Raw genomic sequence first — 19897 nt, forward strand, 5'->3', positions numbered from 1 at the left:
TCTGAAACCTGTCACTAATCTGTAAATTATTCCAGCTGCTATGTATCCTGGAGGTGTTACCTACACAATTTAGGCCCTCTCCCTCCCCTGGGTCCAGTGGCCCTCTATGGATTAACAAGACCTTGTGCCAGTGAAGGAGCCTTTACACAGTAATACCCTTGAACATGTACACGCATTTATTAACAATCAACAGAATAGACATGCCAAGCATCTAATGCTCACCACTCCCAATAAAGCAGCCAGACTTCTCCCAATGGTCAGTCAGCATCAGATCTCGTCCAGGGCGCCGGCTTCTGCATGGAATGGTCATGCAGGATGTAAGCATTCTGGCAGCTTTGTTCTTGAGCTGTGTCCCGGAGTTACTTCCAGCGGGCATCTCTTTTGACCCTCATTATATAGTTAAAATGAGAGTCCTTCTTATCTATACTTTTAACCAATTATTTTACTTGAAACATGACTATGCAATAAATTTAACCAATCATAATCCCTAATGGGCTCAAACAACTTCTCTAGCAACAGCAAAACCTCATAATTGCTACTTATCAGTAAAAGCACCTTTGAACTAAAAACTCTCACAGGCACCCAGTAAGAAACTTGCAGAAACTCAAGGTTAGCTTGTCCCTACTTCCTTCTATTCCCATGAATCTGTGATTTTACTGTATCTGTCCTGTTAAGGCTGCATCTGGTATTTTTCTGTCTGCTGAGGATGAATTTTCCTGACTCTATAGTTTTTATTTCTAATTTATGGTGGCTTAGCATGCAAGATGGCTCAGGATTATGCTAAGTCATACGCAAGATGGCTGTGGGTCATGTCAAGTCCAGGCCTCTCACAAGAGAGGGTGGGAGATGTATCCTGGTCTCCCGGACTCTTCGTGGAATGGCAGCTGTGAGATGGATGTTTCTAGACTTCATATGGAGCAACAGGAGACAAGTTGATTGTTGTTGTCAATTGACATATGAAGTGAAGGAAGATCTGTGTGTGGACTGCGCTGTGTGTTGGGATGGGGTGAAGGAATACCATTGTATCTACAGCAGGAGAGAAGGTATTCCTGATGCTGGAGTAAACCAAATAGCCCATTTTTATAGGTCTTTGCCATACCCATAGTGCGGTAGCTGAGGGCTTGAGGTGCATGCTGGGACAGTGGCTGAGGTGTGGTGACCTGGTGATATAATGGCTGGGGTTATGGGCTAATGGGTGGAGGTAGAGCATCATAATATCCAGTTAGGGCTAAGGCTGTTTGTGAAAACTTAAGTGAGTTTTCAACTTTTTGATGGTGAAATATTTCTCCAGAGGCCTGTCCTGGCTTTGTGCTGGGTTCAGAATGATCCTGAACAGGACAGGAGTGCCCCCTAGAGGCCAGTAGAGATTTGGGGCACACAATACACCACAAGCAGCGTGCAGCCAGTAGGACCCGGCAACGAGAACTGTATGGGCAGAGACCAATTGGAACTCAACTGTAAGGCCAATAACAATTTATTACTATATTTACAGTAAGTAACCTTTTGCAATTCAAAGGCCCCAGAATCCAGCTAGAAAGTCGTGTAATAGCACAGATTCCCGAATGTCAGACAATCTGTGCAGTACACACGTGTGCTCCAGCCAGGCCCTGTATGCCATTGCTGTATAAATGCATCTTGCCCTGAAGCCAGCCACAGGAGAGTCGCCGCCATTTTCTCTGCTACGGGGGTCTGGCCCGAGGCTAGAGCACTTCCAGGGAAAGGAAGGCACAGCACACGTTCTTGGATTAGCAGGACATATCCTGCCCTCACTCCACATCAGTGAGTGTCCCAGACTGAGGCAGTCAGTGGCCCAATAGTCTGGAGTAGCCTACAAAAATGAACACGTGTAAATGTGGATGTGATGCACGCTGTGGCCCAGCACAGTTAGAACATGGGTTTTCTTGCCTGTGTGGACAAACCAAAATGTTAGAATGGTTAACCCCTTGTGCTCTGACCCTGTTGGTACAGTAGTGCCAGAGGCACTAATCAGGATCAGGGCCCCATTCTGTGGGGCTCTGTGTAAACCCAGAGTAAGAGACAGTCCCTGCCCCAGAGAGCTCACAGTATAACTGAAGATATGAATCAACAAATTGCTGTAACAAGCAAATGGAGGGACTGGCGGGGGAGGGGCTGAGGAGAATGGTGACAGGAACATGTGGTTAACAGATGGATTGTATGTCTGTCGAACTCTGGGCTAGGTGGGAGTTTTTCATGGTGAGGGGGCTATTTTTGTGTTTAAGCTATTAATAAATGAGATAGTGATGATCTCAGTCACCCTGCTGATCACCTGCCCAGCCGTTCATTTCTACATGTACAGGCAGGAGGAAAACATGATCGCACACTCCTAGGCCCCAGGCTGGTTTAAAGCTGCTTGTTCTTGCAGTGTAGACGACAGCCTGTGTTGGGTACAGTCCTTTCTGCACAAAGTCATTCTTTCCAGATGACAAAATGGTCCCACACTGGAATTCCAGTGGAGGAGGTTTTGGAACAAATTGATAAATTAAACAGTAGTAAGTCACCAGGACCAGATAGGATTCACCCAAAAGTTCTGAAGGAACTCAAATGTGAAACTGCAGAACTACTCACTGTGGTATGTAACCTATCACTTCAATCAGCTTCTGTACCAGATGACTGGACGATAGCTAATGTAACACTGATTTTTTTTAAAGGCTCCAGAGGCAATCCTGGCAATTACAGGCCAGTAAGCCTAACTTCAGTACCAGGCAAACTGGTTGAAATTATAGTAAAGAACAGAATTATCAGACAAATAGATTAACATGATTTGTTGGGGAGGAGTCAACACGGCTTTTGTAAAGGGAAATCATGCCTCACCAATCTATTAGAATTATTTGAGGGGGTCAACGAGCATGTGGAAAAGGGCGATTCGGTCGATATAGTATATGTGGACTTTCAGAAATCCTTTGACAAGGTCCCACTCCAAAGGCTCTTAAGCAAAGTACGTTTTCATGGGATAAGAGGGAAGGTCCTCTCATGAATCAAGAACTGGTTAAAAGACAGGGAACTAAGGGTAGGAATAAATGGTCAGTTTTCACAGTGGAAGAAGTAAATAGCAGCATCCCCCCAAGGATGTGTCCTGGGACCAGGGCTGTTCAACATATTCATAAGTGATCTAGAAAAGGGGGTAAACACTGAGGCGGCAAAATTTTCAGATGATACAAAATTACTCTAGATAGTTAAGTCCAAAGTAGACTGTGAAGAGTTGCAAAAGGATCTCACATAACTGGGTGACTGGGCAACAAAATGGCAAATGAAATTCAATATTGATAAATGCAAAGTAATGCAAATTGGAAAACATAATCCCAACTATACATATAAAATGATGAGGTCTAAATTAGCTGTTACCACTCAAGATAGGGATCTTGGAGTCATTGTGGATAGTTCTCTGAAAACATCCACTTAATGTGCAGCAGCAGTCAAAAAGCTAATGATGATAGGAACCACTAAGAAAGGGATAGACAACTTTAGCGGGTCTTGGATGAGTTCTCCCCTGACATCTAGTGATGAGCTGGTAAAAAAGGACTTCAGGAACAGACTGTGTTTGCATAGAACTGCCTGTTCTGCCTAAATGTATAGCATGATGGAGGTGCTTTGCCAAAATCACTTTTGGCCAGTGTTGTTACAAGTCACTTTAGTATTGAGTGATGAAGTGGTGTTATCCTGATTGTACGAGTAAAGGGCAGAAGAACTGTGCTTAGCCTGCCCTGATTGAGGGGGTCACCCTCAACTGAATTGCACTTGCTAAGCAGTGGGTAGGGATGCCAAATGCCATGAGGAAGAGAGATGGTGATGACAGATGTTCCTATGTGGGGGGGATGGGTGCTGCTTAAGGATCTTATACACCATTTGACTCCCCTCTCTCCACTGTTTAAAGACAGCTGATTAGACTCAGTTGTAAATTATTGTTTTGCTCAGCTATCACTGGAGCTGACATAACTGATAACCAGGTGCTGAACCTTAGACCAACAATGGCAGAGTGAACAGCAGCAACTGTGAACTAGTTGTAGCAGCTAGGGCATTGCTCAACACTGCCCACTGCAGGGTGGAAAAATGAACTCATGTGAACATATCTCTCAACTCTGGGTCTTTGCTAACCAAAGACAGCAACTGAGTGGTGTGCTAAAGGAACATTTGTTTGTTGGACTTCTACACCACAAGGTGAGAAACTGAAGCAAAGGACATTGCCCAACATATTCTGGGGTGGGAGTTTGTTCGTGGTCATATGCTTTTGAATCATGGTTGTGGTGTTTTCCCAAATCAATGCTGGGTTCCTTTTCCCTTTTTACTGAATGCTTTCTTGGCTACACACACTCTGTGCTTGCGAGAATAGTAGTATTTCCTCTTGGAGGCACCCAGAGGTGGTGGTTAATTTCCCCAGATTAATGGATGGGAGCTTGAGCTGGTTCTGTTTTGTATTGTCAAGAGAAACCCTTAGATATTGAACCCAGAAGGATTACAATAATAAGACAGAAAATATCATAATGCCACTACATAAATCCATGGTACACCCATACTTTGAATACTGTGTGCAGTTCTGGTCACCCCATCTCAAAAAAAGATGTATTAGAATTGGGAAAAAGTACAGAGAAGAGCAACAAAAATGATTATGGGTATGATGAGGAGAGATTAAAAAGACTAGGACTATTCAGCTTGGACAAAAGATGACTAAGGAGGGATATGATAGAGGTCTATAAAATCGTCAATGGTGTGGAGAAAGTAAATAAGAAAATGCTATTTATCCCTAATATAACACAAGAACCAGGGGTCACCAAATGAAATTAATAGGCAGCAGGTTTAAAACAAACTTCTTCCCACAATGCAGTCAACTTGTGGAACTTGTTGCCAGGGGATGTTGTGGAAGCCAAAAGTATATGTGGGTTCAAAAAAAGAATTAAATAAGTTCATGGAGGATCAGTCCATCAATGGCTGTTAATCAAGATGGTCAGACGCAACCCCATGCTCTAGGTGTCCCTAAACCTCTGACTGCCAGAACCTGAGACTAGATGACGGGATGAATCACTTGCTAAATTGCCTTGTTTTGTTCATTCCCTCTGAAGTGTCTGGCACCAGCCACTGTCAGAAGACAGGGTACTGGGCTAGATGGACCATTGGTCTGACCCTGTATGGTCGTTCTTGCGTTAATGCCCAGTTCCATTGGCTGACTCTGCCCTCTCCTGCCTACACCTGGTGATTCATGAAGCACCCATTCTTCCCATGGTCTGCTCCTGTCGGAGTCAGACTCTGTCCTAGTCAGTGGCCAGTGGTTCTAGCCTTCTCTCTGCTGAAGTCTGTATTATACAAGTGCAAAATGTCAGTGTTGCATTGATGATGACTGAAAGATTCAGCAAAGAGTTTCCTGTGGTCCTGGGTGGGGACCCATAGGGAAAGCTTGTGCTGCTGCTCCCTGGCATGATAGAAGCACAGGGGCTCTCCAGACAGCTGGGAGAAATGCAATGTCTCCCCTGCTGGCACTGGGTTCATAGCATGGCTGGACATGGGGAGTGGCCTATTTGGAGGGTGGGGAGTAGGGAAGTTAACTTTTCTAGTACTCTGTGAAGCTTCTCATTTTTATTGCTCATTGTTTGTCAAGTATTCCCAGAGAGCCTGGCTCTATACACGGGATGCTGCTAGCTTTGCCCCAAGAGTCTGGATAAAGGGTAATAAGACAACATTCTACAACTACATTAGAAACAAGAGGAAGACCAAGGACAGGGTAGCCCATTACTCAATGAGGGGGAAAACAATAACAGAAAATGTGGAAATGGCAGAGGAGCTAAATGCCTTTTTGTTTCGGTTTTCACCAAAAAGGTTAGTAGCGATTGGACATCTAACTTAATGAATGCCAGTGAAAATGGGGTACGATCAGATGCTAAAATAAGGAAAGAACAAGCTTAAAGATTACTTGGACAAGTTAGATGTCTTCAAGTCACCAGGGCCTGATGAAATACATCCTAGAATACTCCAGGAGCTGACTGAGGTGATATCTGAGCCATTAGCGATTATCTTTGAAAAGTCATGGAAGACGGGAGAGATTCCAGAGGACTGGAAAAGAGCAAATATAGTGCCCATCTAAAAAAGGGGGATTAAGGACAACCCGGGGAATTACAGACCAGTCCGTTTAACTTCTGTACCCGGAAAGATAATGGAGCAAATAATTAAGCAATCAATTTGCAAACACTTAGAAGATAATGAGGTGATAAGTAAGGGTCAGCATGGATTTGTAAAGAACAAATCATGTCAAACCAACCTAATAGCTTTCTTTGACAGGGTAACAAGCCTTGTGGGTGGGGTGGGGGGGTGGAGGGGGGGGGAGAAGAGAGGGAGAAGCAATAGATGTGGTATATTTTGACCTTAGTAAGGTTTTTGATAATGTCTCACATGACCTTCTCATAAACAAACTAGGGAAATACAACCTAGATGGAGCTACTATAAGGTGGGTGCATAAGTGGTTGGAAAACCATTCCCAGAGAGTAGTTAGTGGTTCATAGTCAAGCTGGACGAGCATATCGAGTGGGGCCTTGCATGGATCGGTCCAGTTCTGTCCAGTTGTCATGGAGTGTGGGGGATTCAGGGCCCGCACCCCCCACTTCCTGCAATTCGCTATGACTCTCAGCCAGCCAGTAAAACAGAAGGTTTATTAGATGACAGGAACACAGTCCCAAGCAGAGCTTGTAGGTACAACCAGGACCTCTCAGCCAGGTTCCTCTGGGGGGCAAGGATCTGAGACCCCAGACTTGGGTTCCTTGCCTCTTCCCAGCCAACCCAAAACTGAAACCAAAAACCACCTCCAGCAGGCTCTCCCCCCTCCTTGACTCCTCCTCTCCCTTTGTCCAGCTTCCCGGGCAGAAGGTGTCAGCTGGCCCAACCCCCCTCCTGGCTCAGGTTACAGGCTCAGGTACCGTCCCTCACCTAAAGTCATCCCCTGCTCTCCCATCCCCCATGCAGACAGTCCCAGTAAAACGACATTCCCAGGTCAATCCACCCCACTCCCTACTGCGTCACACCAGTAGGGTGACCAGATCACCCAGGTCAAATATCGGGACGCGGGGCAAAAAAAAAAAAACGGCGGCAGAGCAAAAAAAACAACCCCCCCCCCCCCCCCTCAAGCGCTGGAGGGAGGCCCCGGAGACGCAGGGGGAGCGCGGGGCCAGGGTGAGTGAGAGTCCGGCCTGACCCCGAGTGCAGGCAGGACTCAGTCGGGCGGTACCTGGAAGGAGAGTAGGGGGGCGGCCCGCGGAGCCAGGCGGCGGCTGTTCTCCCCACCTGGGCAGTGGGACTCGGGAGCAGCTGCTGCTGCAGCTCCTACTGCAGCGGCCGGAGGAAGCAGCCATGGCGCTCGGCGGCTGCGGCTCTGACGCCCGGGCCCGAACCCGGGCCTGTTGCGGGGACCCAGCAGCGCGCACGCTGCGCCCAGCCCCTGGCCAGTCGCATCTGGGCTGGCTGCCCAGCTGGTGCAATCCCGCGGGCGGCCCCGGAGTGGGGGCAGCAGGCCCCAGCCCCCCTGTCCCGCTCGGGTCCCGCAGGGGCTGGGTTCCCCCTGCGTCTCCCCGGGGCCTCCCTCCAGCGCTTGTGGAGAGAGGAGGAATGGCATGCTTGGGGAAGAGGCGGGGATTTGGGGAGGGAGCCAATGGGGGAGGGAGGGGGCGGAGTCGGGGCGGGGGGGCGCGAGCCCTTCCGGGCTCCGGAGCCTTTGCTTGTTTGTCTAGTGTCCCGACCTAACATTGGTCGGGACGTGGGACAAACAAGCAAATATCGGGACAGTCCCGATAAAATCGGGACGTCTGGTCACCCTACACACCAGTATCTTCATCAATGATTTAGATAATGCCACAGAGAGTAGACTTATAAAGTTTGCGGACAATACCACACTGGGAGGGGTTGCAAGTGCTTTGGAGGACAGGATTAAAATTCAAAATGATCTGGACAAACTGGAGAAATGGTTTGAAGTCAATAGGATGAAATAAATAAGGACAAATGTAAAGTACTCCACTTAGGAAGGAACAATTGCACACATACAAAATGAGAAATGACTGCCTAGGAAGGAGTACAGTGGAAAGGGATCTGGGCGTGATAGTGGATCACAAGGTAAATATGAGTCAACAGTGTAACACTGTTGCAAAAAAAAGCAAAAATAATTCTGGGCTGTACTAGCAGGAGTGTTGTAAACAAGACACAAGAAGTAATTCTTCCACTCTACTCCGTGCTGATTGGGCCTCAGCTGGAGTATTGTGTCCAGTTCTGGGCACCACATTTCAGGAAGGATGTGGACAAATTGGAGAAAGTCCAGAGGAAAGCAACAAAAATGATTAAAAGTCTAGAAAACATGACCTATGAAGGCAGATTGAAAAAATGGGTTTGTTTAGTCCAGAGAAGAGAAGACTGAGAGGGGACATGACATAATTTTTAAGTACATAAAAGGTTGTTACAAGAAGGAGGGATAAAAATTATTCTCCTTAACCTAGGACAAGAAGCAATGGGCTTAAATTGCAGCAATGGCGGTTTAAGTTGGACATTAGGAAAAACTTCCAGTCAGGATGGTTAAGCACTGGAATAAATTGCCCAGAGAGGTTGTGGAATCTGCATCATTTGATATTTTTAAAAGCAGGTTAGACAAATACCTTAATCCTGACTTAAGTGCAGGGGACTGGACTAAATGACCTCTCGAGGTCCCTGTGACCCTGTTCTCCAGATTCTTCATAGTTGTATGATTATGATATAATTATGACATAATTATGATGCATTTTGTACAAGATGGGTCATGTAAGGTGTCATTGGAAGTTATGATTTGCCGAATATGCTTCTTATTTGTATGCATGTGTCATTTTTGTATCTGAAGTTATGAATATTGACCATGTATCTGTATTTCACATGTAGTCACGCCTGGGTGATACCCACTAAGTAAAAGGTCCTATTTAGGGCAATGGGCCATTAGGAAAAACAATAGCCCTTAGGAGCTTATCCCCCACCTGGGATGCTCCAGACCGCCTGTAAGTAATGGCTGCTATGACTCAGCAAGCTATGCCAGGGCACGTGACTAGGCCACATGACTCTGGACTCCATTTTGGGATGTCTGAATTTTTCCACAAACTGGCCTGGGAACCAAGTTTGAAACAAAGGGTTCCCGCCCTATGCTAAAGCTAAATAAGGGAGGGAGTGACATCATCTGTGGTTCTTCACTCCCCCACAACTAAACACCTAAGAGAAGCTCCTAAAGAAAAAGGACTTGGAACCAGGGTGGGGATCCCAAGCTGAAAAGCAAGTGCAGCTTGTGCCTTAAGAATCTGCAAGCCTGCTTGTATCAGGGTGAGAGATTGAATATGAATTAGCAGTCTATCTAGTATGTTAAGCTTAGTTTGCACTTTTGTTTATTTGCTAGGTAAACTGCTTTGATTGTTTTTGCTTTATCTAAATTAGTGAGTTTGAATGAAGTGCTTGGAAATCTTAGCTCAAGGGGCAAAGGCTGTTGCATTTCCTCTCCACATTGAGGGGGAGGCGAACTGGGTAATAAATTCATAGCGATCGGGGTTTCAATCAGGGCAGGACGGCACAGCTCTGGGGGGCTGGAGGTTATTTTGGCTGTAACCTTTCTATTGTTGGTTCATGCAGTGGCATTACAGCTGGGGGTGTCCCTACCTGTGTGAATGCTGGTGGAAGTGTAGGACCGGAAGCGGGTCTGCAGCTTGTCACAGCAGCATAGTGTGAGAGGGAGCCCAGGCTGGTGAGTCAGAGGGCCAGCGTCCCCACCATGGCCCAGCCCGGCAGCCCTGGCCACACTCCCATCCCACTGGCTCCCGGGCAGCAGGGCCCATCCCCAGCCATTGGTATTGGAATGGGCAGGGCCCCGCCGCTCCACACTTTTGCCCGACTGTGTTGAAATACGCACTGCTGCTGCCGCCGTGTGCTGTCACTCATGAGCCCCCGGGAGAAGCACAAGATGCTCATGACCCCTTCCCCCCAGTCCCTCCTCCACACTGCCCCTTCTCCTCAGGACCCTGCCCCTTCCCTGCAAGACCCCATCCCCCACTCACTCACTCCTCCAACCCCCCCTTTCCCCGTTGTTAGCCCTTGTGAGACAGCTTGTTGCTGTGGGTGCAGATGCAGATACAGGTAAAAGACAGCTAGCGGATTGGATCACAGGTTGATCCTGGCGGATGTGGATCAGATGCGGATCCACATTTTTGTATCCGCACAGGGCTCTACAAATGGGCTGATACTTGGGCCCATCCTTCCACTTGTGCTGCTTTTTCTTTTGTTCCTAATATACTTTTAAAATGCCTTCTTGGTGTCATTAGTCCCGCCAGACAAGGATTTTTCCCTGGTGTCTTTAACTTCCCTTATCAGTTTTCTACACTTCATAACTTCTAATTTATATTGATTTGCTATCTACTGCCTCCTTTTCTATTTGTTATTGTGACATTGCACTCCATATGTTTTATGGAAATATGCTAATGAGTGTGAATAATGTAACTGGAATATGCTTCATGCAAAAGGTCTCTTGTAAGGTGTCAGGGTTCCCTCCCCACTCTGAACTCTGGGGTACAGATGTGGGGACCTCCATGAAAGACCCCCCTAAGCTTATTTTTACCAGCTTAGGTTAAAACTTCCCCAAGGCACAAATCCTTTCCTTATCCTTGGACAGTACTGCTGCCACCACCGAGTGATTTAGACAAAAAATCAGGAAAAGGATCACTTGGAGTCTCTATTTCCCCAAAATATTCCCCCCAAACCCCTTCACCCCCTTTCCTGGGGAGGTTTGAGAATAATATACTAACCAATTGGTTACAATGTGAGCACAGACCAAACCCCTTGGTTTGTAGGCACTGAAAATCAATCAGGTTCTTAAAAGAAGAATTTTATTATAAAGAAAAAAGTAAAAGAATCACACCTGCAAAATTAGGGTGGAAGGTAACTTTACAGGGTAATAAAAAGATTTAAAACACAGAGGATTCCCCTCTGGGCTCATCTTCAAAGTTACAACAACAAAAAAACAACAGGAATAAAACTCCCTCTTAGCATAGGGAAAATTCACAAGCTAAAACAAAAGATAATCTAACACTCCTTGCCCTTACTTACAATTTTTGTAATTTTAGATGCTCATTTCAGGTATGCTTTCAGGAGATGTTTTTCCTGCCTGGTCTCTCTCTCCGTCCAGAGAGAGAACAAACAAAGAGAGCACAAACAAAAACCTCCCCTCCCCCAGATTTGAAAGTATCTTCTTTCCTTATTGGTCCCTTTGGTCAGGTGCCAACCAGGTTATTTGACCTTCCTAACCCCTTACAGGTAAAGATTTAGTATTGCTCCTTAGGAAGGATTTTATACTACCCTTACCTTATGTCATAAACATACAGCTATCATTACAAAGATTATAATCTGCTGAGTGTGTTCATCCTATTTGTATGTATGTATCATTCTTGTATCTAAAACTAGAAATATGACATTAACTCTGAGGTCCTATTGTAATTATGCAAAGTGTGGGCCGTTAATGGTGGTTTAGAATCTTGATGGCTCCCATTGATTAGGACAATTGGCTGTAAATGGCTCTGTTTACCTGCAAGCCTTCCTGTGTAGGTGACATGGAGAATGTAGGCTTGGGGTCTCACAGGACATGTGACCATGTCACCTGGTACTGGAATCCATCTTAAACCTGGTGCTTTTCCATTTAGAAGGAGGGGTGGGGACCCAGAGAAACAAAAGATTCCCGCCTTGTGTCAAAGCTATAAAAGGGGGTGGAACAGAACAAAGAGGGCTGCCAGTCATGAGAAAACCCCTAGTTACCATCTGAGCTGGAACTAACAAGGACTGTACCAGGGCCCAGACTAAGAAAGAGTCTAATCTGTGAAAGAAGCTTATTGGAACATCTCTAAGGGTGAGATTTACCTATATTCAGTTTCTTAAATTTATTAGACTTAGACTTGCGTGTTTTTGTTTTATTTTTCTTGGTAACTTACTTTGTTCTGTCTGTTATTACTTGGAATCACTTAAATCCTACTTTTTATACTTAATAAAATCACTTTTGTTTATTAATTAACCCAGAGTAAGTGATTAATATCTGGGGGAGCAAACAGCTGTGCATATCTTTGTATCAGTGTTATAGAGGGCAGACAATTTATGAGCTTACCCTGTATAAGCTTTATACAGAGTAAAACTGATTTATTTGGGGTTTGGATCCCATTGGGAACTGAGTGTCTGGGTGCTGGAGATAAGTGACTTGCTGAGCAGTTTTTGCTTAAAGTCTGCAGCTTTGAGGGTGTGGACCAGACCTGGGTCTGTGTTGCAGCAGACTAGTGTGTCTGGCTCAACAAGGCAGGGTTCTGGAGTCCCAAGCTGGCAGTGGAAAATGGACTCAGAGGTAATTCCAGCATGTCAGGTGACAGTCCCAAGGGGGTCTCTGTGACCGAACCAATCACAGTTATATGTGGCTTTTTATTTCTAATTGCTGTCTTCGCTTCACCACTGAAACAGGATGGACTTTAGCTAAAGCTGTCCTCAGTCTTGATTATGGAATCATGGCTGTTTCTTCATCTAACAACTTAAACAACTTTTAATTTTCATGCAAATTTTTCTGTCTAATTTTGGTCTTCCACTCAATGTCACTCATAACTTCCTCAGCTTTGGGAAATGAGCCATTTGGAAGCAGTGTGTTTATTAATAGCTGGGGCTGTCCTCTGTTTTCCCATATTGAAAGTAATCAAGTTGTGATCATTGGCCACAGTAATATTAAGATACAGAGCTTTACAGGGAGGTTGTAGTTATCTCAAAACTAGACACTAGAAGCCGAAGGGATTTCAGAGCTAAGGATACACTTAAAGGAATGCACAGTTAAGGCACCTAAAGGACCTTAGCTCTGCCCTGGAGAGACATCAATAGGGAAAAAAATCTGTCTTTAAAAATCAATTTAATCTAATCTGCAACCAAAAACACTGACCTGCCTTAATCAAAAATTTACAGTTATTGCCTGATGTCACTGCAGGGCACAGTTAGCTTTGTTTAGGTGACTTAATTGTGCATTACTCGCCTTAACACGTCCGAGATGGCTGTATTACTTCTGAGTGCCAGTACAAGCTTTATAGCTCATAACCCCCTTTGTATTGGCTCTCATTCCTATTCCTTCCTCCTGTGGACTCAGCATCAGTCTTAGCACTGCGATCCCACTGGCAGGGCCCAGAAAGAGGAAGAAATGAGAACTACCAAGTTTTCAAAACCTCCAAAAATTATCAAAATGGGATCAATATGAAGAGCCAGTATCTCTGCCTCTTCCAGGCCTAAAGACTTGTGTCCTCCTGGGAAAGTGGGAATCTCCCTTTTTCAGTGTGTAGCACCTGTCTTAACCATGCTGGGCTTCAAGACGCAGACTTTAAGCTCTGCCGCTGGTCCAGGGCTCAATACTATCTTTCCCCTTGGCCCAGTGTAATTTTGGAATTCTCCCCATGCTGCCTCCACATTTAGAGTAAAGAAGGAAACATGTCATTGACTGGCTATTTTTTAAGGGCAAAATAGCAGTGTGTGAAGCTGCTCAGGGGTTTTAGCAGCAGACCCACTAGGGAGGGGGGAAAGTAGTGGGCAAGAGGACCAGTGGGCAGGCAATGTGCATGATCAGTGCTAGTTATTCACATGGCTGCACAGTTGACCACGTGACTCTAACCTCTACAGTCTGCTTGTGGTGGTGACAGTTAGAGTTTAAGCTGCACAAACGTTTCCAGTCCATTCTGTTTTCAAACATTCTGAATTTTCTGAACTTCCATATTTTTAAGGCTGAATTTTTCCAGGTTTGGGCTAGTTTTGAGGGAGAGTCATTCTGCTAGGTTTAAGCCATTTTTGATTTGTAGGAGGGTAAAGAAGTACATTTTCCCCATTATAGAAAGCTTGTGTTGTGGTAGTTTGTACAGTTCTAGTACTGAGAGGACTGACAGAAGGAGGTGCAATTTGGCAGGGGAATAGCCCTCATTCAGAAAACTGGTGCTTGTTTGCCCTTGCAAAAGCTGTGTTGGATGTGCCTGAGTGACTGGCCTTTGAAAATCACACACCACATGTGCACTGGATTTTGGTTTCATGGGACTATTGTGTGAATCCTTCCTCCTGTGAAGCCCAGAAGTTCCCTGTGCTGCCGGGGTGGGCTCAGATTGAAATAACTATTTTTTACATGAAACTGTCAAGGGGAGAGTAACCAGGATTTCCCAGAACTAGAAGCAAGTTCTTTTTATCCCCCTGGAGAGCTGAGAAGCTCCACTTTCCAATGATATCGCTGGAGCAGGACCGCAACCTGCCCATCCTGGGCACTAGGCCAGTGCAAGTTTTAGGTGTAAATTTTGCATTTGGGAAAGGAAGGAAACATTTTAGACGTTGGTCATTGAGATGAAATCCGCATCTGTGTGGCCTGTGTGAGGCTGCACATTCACAGCAATTTTAACGTGAACTCGTGTAAAATTGCAATATCAGAGCGATTATCTCATTGTCACATCAGGTGACTCTACTGAATCAGCATTTTCATCAGTGACTTGCTGCAAGACCAAAGAGGGCGAATGTAATCCTTGGATGTATAAACAGGGGAGCAGGGAGATGATTTTACCTCTACAGAGGAGTGGTGAGATGGATACTGGACTGCTGTGTCCAAAGATGTCAGAAAAATTGGAGAAGGTGCAGAAAAGAGCCACAGAAATGATTTAAGGGCTAGAGAAAATGCCTTACAGTGAGGGACTTAAAAAGCTCACACAGCCTGTTTATCTTAGCAAAAAGAAGATTGAGAGGTGACTCAGGGGTGAAAGTAAGCCAGTACAGGCCAGTACGGCCTACTGGTAAAAAGTGGCCGCCGGTACCAGCCCGTACTCAGCTGACGTTAAAGCGCTGCCTTTAAATCACCTGGGCCCTTTAAATCGCCGCTGGAGCCCCGAGCGGCGCAGGCCAGGCAGCGCGGATGGGCTGGCTGGGGGATGCTGACCCCCCGTCCCTTCTGCCCGAGGCCCCGCCCCTTCTGGGGGCCAGGAGCCGGCCACCGTACCAGTAAGTGTTAAATGTTACTTTCACCCCTGAGGTGATTTGAGTACAGAGTATAACACCCTTCAAGGGAGAAAATACCAGGTACTGAAGGATGCTTTAATCTAGTGGAGAAAGGCAAAACAAGAGCCAGTGGCTGGAAGCTGAAGCCAAAGAAATGCAAATTAGTAAGAAGGCAAGAAATTTCAACAGTGAGAATGATTAATTATGGGAATAAACTTCCAAGGGTAGTGGTGGATTCTCCATCTCTTGAAGTCTTCAAATCCAGACTTTGATGCCTTTCTGGAAGATGCTTTAGCTAAACACAAGTTATTAGGTTCAATTCAGGGGTAACTGGGTGAAATTTATTGGCCTGTTATACAGGAGGCCAGAGTAGATGATACAATGGTCCCTTCTGACCTTGCACTCTATTAATCTATGGTCGGCGAGCTTGCTTTATGTCCGGACAGACCCCGGTTTGCCCTCTGAGACACCTTAGGGCAGAGAACTGTTGTGACAGTTCAGCCTAAAACTGTGAGACCCTAACTGTGAGACTAATTGGGAAAGTGGATAGAAGATTATAGTGTGGAACAACTATAACAATAAATCAGAGGGGAAGCCGTGTTAGTCTGGATCTGTAAAAAGCGACAAAGTTCTGTGGCACCTTATAGACTAACAGACGTATTGGAGCATAAGCTTTCGTGGGTGAATACCCACTTATTCAGATCTGACAAAGTGGGTATTCACCCACGAAAGCTTATGCTCCAATACGTCTGTTAGTCTATAAGGTGCCACAGGACTCTTTGTTGCTTATAACAATAAATGTTGATGGGGAAAAGGTGCAAAAACAAGACAGAATGAGTTAGTCCTGTAAGCAGGATCTGAATGAGCTGTCCCCTGACATCTAGTGATGAGCTAGGGGGAAAGACTTCAGGAACTGACCTTATCATAGAAATCATAGAACTGGAAGGGAGCTAACTAGGTCATCTAGCCCAGGGCCGTTGCACTGAGGCAGGACTATTATCTAGAGCAGCTCTGACAGGTGTTTGTCTAACCTGCTCTTAAATAACCTCCACTGATGGAGATTCCCCAACCTCCAATGCTTAACTATCCTGCCAGGAAGTGTTTTTTTCTGATGTCCAACCTAAACCACCTTTGCTGCTATTTAAGCCAATTGCTTCCTGTCTTATCCTCAGAGGTTAACGAGAATACTTTTTCTCCCTCCTCCTTGTAACAATCTTTTATGTTCTTAAAAACATTATCATGTACAAATACAGAATTGGGGGAAACTGGCTTGGCAGTAGCACTGCTGAGAAGGATCTGGGAGTTATGGTGGATCATAACCTCAGCATGAGTCAGCAATGTGATGCTGTTGCAAAAAAAGCAAATGCGATTTTAGGTTTCATTAACGAAGGCAGAGCATGCAAGTCACGGAGGTGATAGTACTGTTCTACTCGGCACTGGTTAGGCCTCAGCTGGAGTAACATGTCTAATGTTGGTGACCAATGTATAGAAAGGAAGTAGAGAAACTGGAAAGGATCCAGAGGCGAACGACAAAGATGAGCAAAGCTGAAGGAACTGCGTATGTTTAGTTTGGAAAAGAGTAGATTGAGGGGGACATGATAGCGGTCTTCAAATACTTGAAAGGCTGCCATAAAAAAAGATGGAGAAAAATGGTTCTCTCTTGCCACAGAGGGCAGGACAAGAGGCAACGGGTTCACATTACAGCATGGCAGATTTAGATTAAATATCAGGAAAAACTTCGTAACCGTGAGAAGAGTGGGGCAATGGAACAGACTGCCTTATGGGATCCTTATCACGGCTGGCATCTACCGCAGGAAGTGGGGGATCTCGGAAAGGCTGCCGACAGGCAGCAGCAGGGTGAGTACCATGCGCACCATCACAAAGAGGAAGTTGCACAGCCAGGTGCTGGCTGTGGGCAGACAGGCGGCTCACGATGAAGACCTAGTACAGGGGGCAGTAGATGGCGACACAGGCCCTTTTGGTCACCAGCAGCAATGAGCCAAGCCCAAGGACAGTGAGAGGTACCTCTGGGCTGCATGCTGGCAGGAGGCGCTGGGGGCTCCTGCTCACAGTAGGTTGGCCACCAGCTGGGCATCATGTAGAAGGTGAAGCAGACGTCCAGCAGGGAGAGGGTGATGAGGAAGAAGTATGTGGGCAAATGTAGGTGCCAGTCTGCGAGGATCCCCCCATGATCATCCCATTTCCAGCCAGCTTCCGAGGTACATAGCGCCACGAACAGGAGCTGCTGCATCACCAGCTGCAATTAGAGCCCCAGCAGGATGAATGCTCCCTCCCCGATGCTGGTCTCCAGGGCCATCACGCTACCCAGAGCAGAGTTGCAAAGGGGCAAGGATGCAGGTGAGCCACCCTCAGGGTGTGCAGTGAGTGCTGACCCTGCATGTCAGCAAGCACGAGACCTCAGGGCAGGGAGTGCTGACCCACAGTATGCGAGTGTGTGAGACCTCAGGGTGTGCAGTAAGCACTGGCCCAGGTCGTGTGTGTAAGACCACAGGACAGGGCCAGACAGTGAACCACAAGCCAGGGCATGTGTGAGATCCCACACCACTCAACTTCCATGCAGGCCTGGGCATGGAGCTCTGAAGGGAGCTGGAGTTGTAGAGGGGATTTTCAGGCCATGTCTATACTACCACTTATGTTGCGCTAACGTACGTCGCTCAGGGGTGTGTGACGTTATTGACATGAACTGTGACCGTATAGATCATTGTTGCAACCAAGGTCCTATAGTTGCACCAAATCTTGTACAAAGGAGGTCAAGAAGGTGTCTATGAAAAGGTTGTAATTTGCTGGTTATGATTATGGTGTCTGTATGTGTGTATCATTTTTGTATTTGAAGTTATGAATATTGGCTATGTTCAAATACATATTCCTGTTATTGGGGCAGGAAGAATAAAGTGTTGTTACCCTGATTATGTGAATCAAGGACAATGAAACTGTTTTATGACAGAGGGACTTGCTAGACAAGGGACATGAGTTCCAAACCCAGTGAATTGAGAGAGGCATTTGCACCTGATGGTATGGGCCCATTTTGAGGGCCTGAAATACCAATTGCACCTAGAATATCAGGGTTGGAAGGGACCTCAGGAGGTCACTTAGTCCAACCCCCTGCTCAAAGCAGGACCAATCCCCAGACAGATTTTTGCCCCAGATCCCTAAATGACCCCCTCAAGGATTGAACGCACAACCCTAGGTTTAGCAGGCTAATGCTCAAACCACTGAGCTATCCCTCCTACCTTCTCCTCTCTCTACTGTGGCATATCAGAGCTAATTTTAATTCCATTAGGAGTCTAGTTATAGGCTGCTGAGCTGAATTCACTTTGGGCCAATGGTGCACCAGCACTGAGGCTCCCCTACTACACGCTGAAATCACTAAAGAGCTAAAATTACTAAGAGCTGAAATCACTGAGTGCTGTGGGGGGGGCCTGAAGATATGTTGCTGAGCAGCTGGCGGAGCAGAGCAGTTTGAAGGATGACTGGAGCGGCTCGCGGGACAGCTGGTGGAGCAGAGCGGCTGGCGGAGCGGAGCAGTTCGTGGAACGGCTGGAGCGGCTCACGGGACGAGTGGTGGAGCAGAGTGGCTGGTGGAGCAGTTCACGGAACAGCTGGAGCAGCTCACGGGATGGCTGGTAGAGCGTAGCGGCTGGTGGAGTGGAGCTGTTCACGGAACGGCTGGAGCAGCTCACGGGATGGCTGGTGGAGTGGAGTGGCTGGTGGTGAAGGCTGCAGCAGAACCCCATGGAAACGCAGGGCAGTCAGCCTTGGACCACGTAAGGTGCCCCTTAACACCGCTGCGTGCCCCCCCCCCCCCCCCCCAGGCTGGGAGGTAAAACTCTGCAGATAAACTTTTGAACTCTGGGGCTGCATTGACCAGGGACGGAGACTTTTGGGTTGTTGGACTTTTGGGTGATTTTTGGGTTGCTGGACTTAAGACCCTGAGGGGAAAAGGATAGAACTTACTTGGGGGTGGGTCTTTTGCTCATGGTTTGTGTTATGAATCCTGTTTGTGGTGTTTCCCCAACATAATGCCGCATTGTTTCCCTCCTTTATTAAAAGGATTTTGCTACGCTCAGACTCCGTGCTTGCGAGAGGGGAAGTGTTGCCTCTTACAGGCACCCAGGCGGGTGGTATGTAATTGTCCCAGGTCACTGGGTGGGGGCTCGAGCCGGTTTTGCATTGTGTTATTGATCCCTAGATACTGTACCCAGCCCTTGTTGCTGCCAACTCAGGCGGGCAGAAGGGTTACATATGTAACTGATTCCATTCAACCAATTTTAACTCATCTATAGTTCTTTCTTTTTATGAATAAACCTTTAGATTTTAAAGGATTGGCAACAGCGTGATTTGTAGGCAAGATCTTACTTGTATATTGACCTGATCTGGGGCTTGGTCCTTTGGGATCGGGAGAACCTTTTTTCTTTTACTGGGGTATTGGTTTTCATAACCATTCGTCCCCATAAGGAGTGGCGCTGGTGGTGATACTGGGAAACTGGAGTGTCTGAGGGAATTGCTTGGGTGACGTCTGGTTAGCCAGTGGGGTGAGACCAAAGTCCTCTCTGTTTGGCTGCTTTGGTGTGCCTTGGTAGTGGAGGAACCCCCGCTTTAGGCTGTGACTGCCCTGCTCTGAGCAATTTGTCCTGAATTGATACCCTCAGTTGTGACCCGCCCAAGGCCGCCTCATTACAGGGTGTGAATAAACCACCGAGTAACATAAGTTTCACCGACAGAAGCGCCGGTGTGGAGAGCGCTATGTTGCTAAGAGAGCTTCTCCCGCCAACATGCTACCGCCGCTTACTGGGGGTGGATTAATTACATCGACGGGAGAGCTCTCTCCCCTCGGCTTAGAGCAGCTACATGAGAGAACTTCACG

The sequence above is a fragment of the Emys orbicularis genome, chromosome 1 (genome assembly GCF_028017835.1).
Source record: "Emys orbicularis isolate rEmyOrb1 chromosome 1, rEmyOrb1.hap1, whole genome shotgun sequence".
NCBI lineage: Eukaryota > Metazoa > Chordata > Testudines > Emydidae > Emys > Emys orbicularis.